At 40.7% G+C, this 8,740-nt stretch overlaps 1 long non-coding RNA gene across 1 annotated transcript; it reads left to right on the forward strand.

Moving 5' to 3' along the window:
- Positions 1-985: 985 nt before the first annotated feature.
- Positions 986-2,560, forward strand: LOC145587655 (uncharacterized). The gene is made up of 2 exons (XR_014101340.1): positions 986-1,121; positions 2,192-2,560. It is a non-coding gene; the product is annotated as an uncharacterized LOC145587655 (long non-coding RNA).
- Positions 2,561-8,740: the final 6,180 nt, after the last annotated feature.

The raw sequence follows: 8,740 nt of genomic DNA on the forward strand, positions 1-8,740 counted from the left end.
AGACACGCATAGTTAAGGATCCAAAATGCCGCTCAACAAAAGTGATGGAGGCTTGAACAATAAACTCTCACATGGGATATGGAAATAAGCAATTACCAACCAAGGGAATCCTTTTCACTACGGAGAGCAACACCATCTTACCACTTTCCCGTGAACTAGGGGTTCAAACGTCCTCAAGAGTTCTAAACCGGGCTACCTTAGCTTAAAATGTGTCTAGTTCAACCCTAAGCACTCTCAAACCGTGAAGACCCTCTTCAACTAGGAAGGTAGGCATTCAAAAATATGTCATAACAAAGCATATAGGTCCACATTTCCAAATGAACGAGCAGATTCTCAATTTTCAAAAATTTTTCTCTTGTCATGATTATGAATGTCACATAAAGGCAAGAAGAGAAGCAACACATAAAGAAAAAGGAAGAAATCAAAAAGGTTCATAAATGAGGCATGTAAATCATATAAATCCCAATCGACATACAATGATCGTTGAATACAACATCAACGATCCCAGGTTCCTTAGAACCAAATCAATCAACCTCGAACCATTCAACTCCTTCCTAAACCCACTACACCAAAAACTAGATTAGAGATCGCAAAATATAGAACGGTTATTAAAGGTAGGCATTCTCCAGAAGAATATAGATCGTTTTAATATAAGAGGCATTCTGTATGATAATACATATAGAACGGTTAGCATAGTTAACCGTTCTGTATTTCAATTTACTCAAATAATTAAAAATAATAATTATTTATTATAGATGATATAGAACGGTAATCTTGACAACCGTTTTGTATTATATTAATTAATATTTATTTTTAATTAGGAGGAAATTATATACGTACATACATAGTAATAATTTACCCATGTTTTAAAAATAAAAATAAAAATAACAATAAAAAAAAAAAACCGAAATTTCCGTCAAATTTTTTTTACCCAAAATACTTAAAGGGAAAATTGAAGCGCTCATCACTTTCACTTTCATCAAAAAGTGAAACCTCTTTCTCATAAAAAAAAGTGAAACCTTCATCAAACCTCCAAAGCAAATCCTTCATCAGCCGCTTACTACACCGCCGCTCCACGTCTACAGTACCGCACCTGTCTGCTGAGCCACCAGTAAATTGAGGTAGGCTTGATTTTTTTTTTTTTGGTTCGAATTTTTCTTGTGGTAGAGTAATTAGATTCTGATAATTGTCAATCTAATTGCATGAATCATTCGAATTATGGAGGAAATAGAAGTAAATTCGTAGAATTCGAATTTTAGGTGATTGAAAAAACCTTCAAAGTTCTTGTTTTTGGGATAAATTCATCAATGGTTTGTATATAAATATTTTAGTCGAATTATCGTATTAAGTTCAATCAAATTACCCTTAATTTTGTCGAATTTACTCAATGAATTCCTGGGGTTTTGATTCGATTTTTTTGCTCGAAAGTGCTCGAATTTGTTCAATTTTTTGCTCGAATTTGCTAGAATTTGCCCATAATCGAATTTGTTCGAATTAATGCTCGAATTCTTGGGGTTTCTTAGGGTTTTTTTGTTGTTTTGCTCGAAATTTGGGGTTTGTAAACCTGAATTTATTCCGATTATGGGTGTTGTCAATATTGCAGTTGGGTTGTTGAATTTGTGGGGGTTTTTTGGTCGAATTTCTGGGGTTTTTGGGTCAATTTTTGGGTTGAATATCCTTGAAGATATGAAACATGTCAAGGAATTAACTTAGTTGGGTTTTTGTTCTGATGCTGGACATATTAGTCCTGGCATTCGTGCAAATTAGAAAGTCTGAATAGTTCTGATGTTTTATTAGTGACTCACAACTTGAAAGTAAAAAATTCCATTCGAAATTAGAAATAGCTAACTTGTTTTGACAAAAAAATATGTGTAGCAGTATGTTTGAAATCTGATATATACTTTTAATTTGAAGGATCCTGGGTATTAAAGTTTCTCTCTTGGTTTTTTGTTTGATGACTTTCACTCTTTATTTCTCTCTTGGTTTTTTGTCTGATACTCTAATTGTGTTGGCCCTTAGCTATCTGGAATTTTGTACGCCCTCTGTCTACTAAAATTTGCATACTTGATAAGCCTCTTCTCATGGCTTTTGCATTACTCGTCTTTCACTTAAGTGATCCTTGAGATTTTGTCTGCAATTATTTTGTTTGTCAAAGTGATCCTTTCTCTTATGGTTTTCCTTTTCCTATTAGGAAGTATGTGCTGCTTGCTGCAGAAAAGATAAAAAACACATCTCATTGGGAAGTTGCTGTTGAGGTGGAAGAGTTTTATGTCAAGGAGGGTGCAAATCATCTTAATGGCGGCTTATTTGTAGGGAAAACACTTATTTATGCTGATCTAAATCATATTATCTTGAGGATCACCCCCAAATACGAATTTGAAGCCAAGGAAAAAACTGTTTTGGTTTCATCTCACATTGATACTGTTTTCTCAACGTACGTATGTGATTATAATATCTTATACTGTTGTTTTGACTTTTCACTGTCTTTGTATTTGTGAATTGTGACAAGCTTCTGAAGAAGAGTTTAGTAATATACTTGGACCTGTGTATGCCTTTCTGATGGACTGGACCTTGGACCTGTGTTTCATGTCTTTAAAGGATTGGATGGAGTTAATCTGACGCTATTAAATTATATATATGAAGTATATTTTGATGGCTTTCGTCATATCTAGAAATATTTTTGTTAATATAATTATACAGAAATTTATATTGCACGTATACAGGATCATGGATTTTCTTACAGGATATATGTACAAGATACAAAACAGGAATACAACAAATACATGTCTAAAATGAATTACAAAAATAATACAGATTATTAATAAAATACAGGATTAATACAATACGAATTATAAATACGTAAAAGGGTAATTCGAATAATTATGGCTAGATTTTTTTTAAAAAAAAAAAATTAAAGAACTGTTATCTAACTTAACCGTTCTCTATTGTAATGCAATATAGAATGGTTAAGTGGCCTAAACCGTTCTTTATTCCTTCCTTGGTGTACGAATTTAAGAAGGGAAAAGAGAACGGTTGTGACTAACGACCGTTCTCTATTTGTTATTATATAAAACGCCTAAACGACCCGTTCTCTATACTTTATACATCGCTTAGCAGAAGAACGCCCCTAAGGTGATCTATAAAGCCTATTCTAACAGTTCTCTAAGGCCTTTTTTGTAGTTGTGAACTAACCTAAGCTATGCAACCAATCAAATATTTAAAGAGTTGAGAAGGAGAATTTGTCACCCAATTACGCTTAGCAAACGCAAATCCACAATCGTTGAAACTCCGTTGCTCGGAAAAATTTGGGGAACGCGCCAATAAGCCCTACAAAATGTCAAAGTCCAAAACAACTCGGCAAATATTTGGTTAGTAGCAAGAGAAATATATACAAAGAAATAAAGAGAAAACAAAATAGAGAAATGAAACTACTAAAGAAAAAGAACAGAGAAAAGAAAAAGAAAAAAAAGTTTAGATTAAAGGGGAGTTTGGATTTTCAAAAAAAAAAAAAAAACGGGAGCCAAAACAACACAAGGTTTCATTAAAAACATCATCATCATCATTATTTTTTAGAAAAAAGGGGAAGGAACCTTCCAAAAAGACACCTATTGGCCCAAAATTGCGCCCCATGAGAACAAAGCCGTTAAATGAAACAATAAATAAGCACCCCCCCACACTTGAACGGAAAACCGTCCTCGGTTTGAACAAAGTGGAGAATGGGGTGGGAGGAAGGGCTTAACTCGGCCCGAGGGCCCTAGTCTTCCATGTGAGAACTAGATCCCTCTCCATAAGGACGCCACTCGTAGTCGACGTCGATAGGAGGGCCATGGGGGTCCCAACCACCGGTGTAACCCAGTGGAAAACCGCGGTTCCGGTACAACTCTTGTTGGTAGTCCGGAAGAGGGTCAAAGGGAGGGGGCATCTCAAGAGGCTCGGATGTGTACTTGGGGTAGTTGGGGTCCCCACGGTAATCACACCCCCCCGGTGCCTTGTAATCGTACCCTTCAGAGGTGGGGTAGTTCACTCAGGGGGGCCCCTTGAGATGAAGGCCCGGACCAATAGGGCCAAACCAGTTGACGGGGAGTGCTGTCAACATGCGGTTCCTCGTGAGAAGGAACCGGCCCCTGTTGGGGCGGAAAATACGGATAGTTCACCGGTGGGTCAAAGTGTCCTTGGTTTACATGCCAATCATAAATGTTGGCATTGTAAACCAAGTACCCATCGGCGCCCTCCGTCAACCGGTTAACTTGCATAGAAAGGTTTTTGAAGGCACGCTCAAGGTTAAAAGAGGAAGAGGAAGAGGCCATACCTCCCTCGCTAGAGGAGGGGACGCGCAAACCATGGGATCCTTCCCCATATTGAAAACCTTGAAGTTGAAACCCTTGTTGTTGTTGTTGTTGATGAAATTGTTGTTGTTGAAATTGATGTTGCTGTTGGAATTGTTGTTGTTGTTCTTCTTGTTGTTCTTGTTGTTGTTGTTGTTGTTGTTGTTGATGCCGCTCGCGGACAATCATGTTTCGCTCACCTCCAAGAGCGTTGGGAAGGACGCCATTGTCCTTAGGAATCTTCCACACATTTCTTGTGTTCCGCTCCAAGGAAGTGCGGCTCGGGTATGGAAGAATGCAATGGTGCTCCCTCTCAACGCACCAATCGTGGAAGTTGTTCACATCGTCGGTCGGTTGGATGAATACCGACTTCCGCATGTAAGAGATGTCCACGAACATATCTCTGTCTTTTCCCACCCTTGTGCAAAAAGGGAAAAGAACCTCACCCCCTAGCTTCAAGGCGATCCTTGAAATCATCCCTCCTAAGGCAATCTCTCCCGTCTTGTTCCCATTCTTGATTGCCTCACAACATAGCACAAACCAATACCCCATGTTGAGCCGCCCACTCAACTCCTCCTTTGTGGCGACCCAAAGAGTGAAGAGCTCTTCATGAGAGAGCTTACTCAAATCCTGTTTGCTAAACACCGCAAACCCCAAGATGCGGTGAAGGATGCGGAGAACTGGATGGATAATTTGGCTTGCCACCGAGTACCGAGTACTAAACTCATCCATATCGGTAATTGTCCGCCACCAACGGAAAGCGTCGTACTCGGGGAAGAGCTCGGTGGATGGGGCAAGAAGATCGGCGTCGGGGTTAAAGTCTAGGAGTTCATTTAGACGCCGAAGAGAGATGACATGGCGGGCATTGAAGAGTTGGAAGGAGATTTGGAACTCGTTGTTTCCAACGGGTTCCTTCTCAAAGGAAGCTAGGAACTCGTAGGTGGGTTCCTTGAAGGTTGGGTATTGGTGTTTGATGAACTCACTCATCCCAAGGTTGTCAAGAAGGGACCGAAGGTCCTCATCTATCCCCAAGTCACGCATTGAGCGTTGATAGTAGTGCCGGGTGGGGTTAAGCTTGCGTTTGAGGAGTGTTTGATGGATGGGAGCATGGTGTCAGTTTACAAATTTTAAGGTGGGAAGAGAGGATTGTGCTTGGTTTAGATTTTGAGAGGAAGGTTGGGGTTCATCAACTGATATTCTAGGATCCTTCCTACTCCTTCTCCTACCACTCATCTTCACCAACTTTACTCACAACCCAAAGAGAAACCGAGAACACCACGGAGTGATTCCATCACTCAAGAATGCCAAATCCTTCCCACAACAACAACAACAATTGAAACCTTTGATCCTGCTATCTGAAAAGGGGCTAGGAGCAACAACTTTCCAAATACAAATAGCACAAGATAAAACAACTATGAACAACAACAATCAACGTTAAAATGTGCAATACTCAATCACCAAAGAGAAAATCACTAGGTAAATTTCAATATCAAGCATCAAAAACTCTCAATCAACATACATTTTCAATCTCACATGCATTAAGAATTTACAATTCTCAAAATCAAGCTAGTGATCACTCACACAATTCTCAATGTCCAAGTCAAGTAATTGCTAGCCAAATTTCATGCAAACAACAATATTCATCAACAATACTTACAAATCACCAAGAAATTCTCAACAAAATCCACAATTATAAGCAAAACTATCTCAAAATTACACAAAATTCATACAAGCTCAATTCTTGCTTAACAATCCTAAAACATGATATTATCTAATCAATTAAAGCCACAAAGTACTCAAGGATTAGGATTATACCACAATTGAAGAGCTTCAAGACCTCCAAGAGCCCTCACGCACCACCACCTTGACCACCAAAGAACCACCACGAACTTGGTGAAAAATGGATGATTTTGAGAGGGGAAAGTGATGAATTTGTGAGAAAAGTGAGGGAATGCAAGGGATTTGGTGAAATTTCGAGGAAATAGGTGAGATTAGAGGAGATTTGGGAGGTTAGGGTTTGAGTTCTTGAGGAGAGAGAGTGAGAATCGTGAGTGGGAGTTGTGAGAATGATGAAATAATCGAGAAAAAGAACTCTTAAGCCCCGATAAACCCAGATATGCGCGCCCGCGCAAATGGCGCACACACGTCGCGCAAAACCTTCTGCCAAAATCTGGAAATTTTGCATTAAATCTACGCGGGTTCTCCCAGGCCTGCGCGCCCGCACACCCCTCTACTGCGCGCCCGCGCAGATGTCGCGCACAAGGCGCGCAAATGTTTCTGCCAGGTTCTGGTTTTCTGAGCTTCCCTGTGCGCGGGTTCTCCCAGGCCTGCGCGCCCGCGCACAGGGTCTTCATCAAAAGCTTCTCTTGAAATGCTCCTCACTCACTCCCAAGTCTCCAAACCCCAATTTAGCTCCAAATATAACACCAAACGGCCTGAAAAAATAGTCCTTAATTACACATCTAAACTCCATACAATCATGCTAGATGCACCGTTTATCAAAGACTCAAATACAATCAAAACTCACAAATCCCAATAATCCAAAGTTGTAAATAGAAAAAAGAAAGCAACATGAAGAGAAGAAAGTAGAAGAGGGTTAGAAACTCGAGTTGCCTCCCGGAAGCGCTTTTGGTTAGCGTCGTTAGCTCGACGTTCTTCGAGATGATTAAGGAGGGTGGAATTGACGATGCACATCAATTAGAGTAACTGAAATTGGTTCATCACTTGGGGATCCTTCAAAATAAGGCTTGAGGCGGTGGCCGTTGACTTTGAAAGGGGAGTGGCCATCTTGGAAAATTTCATATGCACCATACGGAAACACCTCCGTAACAATGTATGGCCCACTCCATCTCGATCGGAGCTTGCCCGGGAAGAGCTTCAACCTCGAGTTGAAGATGAGCACTTTTTGCCCTTTGACAAAATCTTTCTTGATGATTTGAGCGTCGTGCCACGCTTTTGATCTTGCCTTATACATACTTGCATTCTCATAGGCACTCAACCTCAACTCCTCTAGCTCATGCAACTCTAAAAGCCTTTGCTCCCCCGCACTATGGAGATCCAAGTTGATTTGCTTAATCGCCCAATGAGCACGATGCTCCATCTCCATGGGCAAATGACAATTCTTTCCATATACAAGCTTGTAAGGAGTGGTCCCAATTGGCGTCTTGAAGGCGGTCGTATAAGCCCATAGAGAATCAATGAGTTTAGAAGACCAATCCTTCCTTGTTCTGGCAACCGTCTTCTCCAAGATCACCTTGAGCTCTCTATTGGTGACCTCCGCTTGACCACTTGTTTGGGGGTGATAAGCAAGCCCTCGCTTGTGAGATACCCCATATTTCTCAAGTAGTCGAACGAAGATGTGGTGCTTGAAATGTGACCCCCCATCACTAATAATTGCTCTTGGAACACTGAATCTTGGGAAGATCACTTTCTTGAAAAGGTTAACCACCACCTTTGAGTCATTTGTTGGAGAAGCTACGGCCTTTGCCCATTTGGACACGTAGTCAACGGCAACCAAAATATATTTGTTCCCATTTGAGGAGATAAAAGGGCCCATGAAGTCTATAGCCCACACATCGAAAACTTCAAGCTCAAGGATGGGGTTTTGTGGCATTTCATCCCTTCTCGAAATATTCCCCACCCGTTGACATCTATCGCAGGTCTTGACAAATATCCAAGAATCCTTGAATAAAGAAGCCAAAAGAGCATTGATTGAAGAACTTTTGAGGCAGTTTTTTGAGCACTCATATGCCCACCACAAGGAGAAGAGTGGCACATATGGAGAACACTTTGAAATTCATCGTTGGGGACGCATCTCCTCAACAACCCATCAACCCCTGTCTTCAACAAAATCGGTTCATCCCAAATATATCTCTTTGCCTCGTGCTTGAGCTTTCGACGTTGTTGTGAAGTGAAATCCGGAGGTATGGCACCACAAGCTAAGTAATTCACAATATCCGCATACCATGGAGCCGACTTCAACTCAAGAACATATAGCACATCATCCCTTAGAGCATCCTCTATTGGCAAACCATCATCCTTGAACCTTGCACCGCCCAACCTTGAAAGATGATCCGCTACCACATTCTCGGCTCCCCTCTTGTCTCTCATTTCATAATCAAAGTCTTGGAGAACTAAAACCCATCTCAACAACCTTGGTTTAGCTTCCTTCTTCCCTATCAAATACTTGAGAGCCGAATGGTCGGTGTACACAATTGTCCTAGAACCAATGAGGTAGGTTCTAAACTTCTCAAATGAGTGAATAACCGCTAAGAACTCCTTCTCGGTGGTTGTGTAGTTTCGTTGGGCATCATTGAGAGTTTTGGACAAATAATGTATGAAATGAAGCTTCCCATCCTTTCGTTGCCCAAGAACCGAACCAATAACCTCGTCGCTTGCATCGCACATGAGCTCAA

This window comes from Chenopodium album, chromosome 17, assembly GCF_948465745.1.
Source record: "Chenopodium album chromosome 17, dcCheAlbu1.1, whole genome shotgun sequence".
Lineage (NCBI taxonomy): Eukaryota > Viridiplantae > Streptophyta > Magnoliopsida > Caryophyllales > Amaranthaceae > Chenopodium > Chenopodium album.